This window comes from Bombus pyrosoma, unplaced genomic scaffold, assembly GCF_014825855.1.
Source record: "Bombus pyrosoma isolate SC7728 unplaced genomic scaffold, ASM1482585v1 HiC_scaffold_4725, whole genome shotgun sequence".
Classification (NCBI taxonomy): Eukaryota; Metazoa; Arthropoda; class Insecta; order Hymenoptera; family Apidae; genus Bombus; species Bombus pyrosoma.
The window spans coordinates 718,947-721,332 of NW_025219985.1; positions in this window are offsets into that span (position 1 = coordinate 718,947).

Here is a 2,386-nt window from a genome sequence, read left to right on the forward strand (position 1 = left end):
ACACAGCGTTATACGTTATATCGTTAAGCTACATAACGTTATACGTTATATCGTAATGCTACATAAAGTTACACGCTCTAACGTAATTCTACATAACGTTATACGTTATAACGTAATGCTACATAACGTTATACGTTATAACCTAATGCTACATAACGTTATACGTTATAACGTAATGCTACATAACGTTATAGGTTATGTCGTAAAGCTGCATAGCGTTATACGTTATAACGTATGACTTCATAACGTTATACGTTATATCGTAACGCTACAGAACCTTATACGACATAAGGTAATGATACATAACGTTATACGTTATATCGTAAAGCTACATAACGCTATACGTTATATCGTAATGCTACATAACGTTATACGCTCTAACGCAATTCTACATAACGTTATACGTTATAACGTAAAACTACACAACGTTATACGTTACAACGTAATGCTGCATAACGTTATACGTTATATCGTAACGCTACAGAGCCTTATACGTTATAAGGTAATGATACATAACGTTATACGTTATAACGTAATACTACATAACGTTATACGTTATATCGCAATACTACATAACGTTATGCGATATATCGTAATACTACATAACGTTAAACGATATATCGTAATACTAGATAACGTTATACGTTATATCGTAATGCTACATAACGTTATACGTAATATCGTAATACTACATAACATTATACGTTATAACGTATAACCATGTAACGTTATACGATATAACGTAATACTACTTAACATTATACGTTATATCATAATGCTACATAACGTTATACGTTATATCGTAAAGCTACATAACGTTATACGTTATATCGCAATGCTACTTAGCGTAATACGCCTTAACGTAATTCTACATAACGTTATACGTTATAACGTAATGCTACATAACGTTATACGTTATAACGTAATGCTACATAACGTTATACGTTATAACGTAATACTACATAACGTTATACGTTATATCGTAACGCTACAGAACCTTATACGGTATAAGGTAATGATACATAACGTTATAAGTTATATCGTAAAGCTACATAACGTTATACGTTATATCGTAATGCTACATAACGTTATACGTTACAACGTAATGCTACATAACGTTATACGTTATATCGTAACGCTACATAACGTTATACGTTATGTCGTAAAGCTGCATAGCGTTATACGTTATAACGTAATACTACATAACGTTATACGTTATAACGTAATGCTACACAACGTTATACGTTACAACGTAATGCTACATAGCGTTATACGTTACATCGTAACGCTACAGAACCTTATACGATATAAGGTAATGATACATAACGTCATACGTTATAACGTAATACTACACAACGTTATACGTTACAACGTAATGCTACATAACGTTATACGTTATATCGTAAATCTACATAACGTTATACGTAATATCGTAATACTACATAACGTTATACGTTATATCGTATTACCATATAACGTTATACGATATAACGTAATACTACATAACGTTATACGTTATATCGTAATGCTACATAACGTTATACATTATAACGTAATGCTACATAACGTTATACGTTATGTCGTAAGGCTGCATAGCGTTATACGTTATAACGTAATACTACATAACGTTATACGTTATAACGTAATGCTACATAACGTTATACGTTATAACCTAATGCTACATAACGTTATACGTTATATCGTAAAGCTACATAACGTTATACGTAATATCGTAATACTACATAACGTTATGCGTTATAACGTATTACCATATAACGTTATACGATATAACGTAATACTACATAACGTTATACGTTATATCGTAATGCTACATAACGTTATACAATATATCTTAAGGCTACATAACGTTATACGTTTTATCGCAATGCTACATAACGTTATACGCTCTAACGTAATTCTACATAACGTTATACGTTATAACGTTATAGTACATAACGTTATACGCTATAACGTAATGCTACATAACGTTATACGTTATAACGTAAGGCTACGCAACGTTATACGTTACAACGTAATACTACATAACGTTATACGTTATAACGTAATGCTACATAACAGTATACGTAATAACCTAATGCTACATAACGTTATACGTTATAACGGAAGGCTACAGAATGTTATACGTTATAACGTAATGCTACATAACGTTATACGTTATATCGTAATGCTACAGAACCTTATACGACATAAGGTAATGATACACAACGTTATACGTTATAACGTAATACTACATAACGTTATACGTTATATCGCAATACTACATAACGTTATACGTTATAACGTAATACTACATAACGTTATACGTTATAACGTAATGCTACACAACGTTATACGTTACAACGTAATGCTACATAACGTTATACGT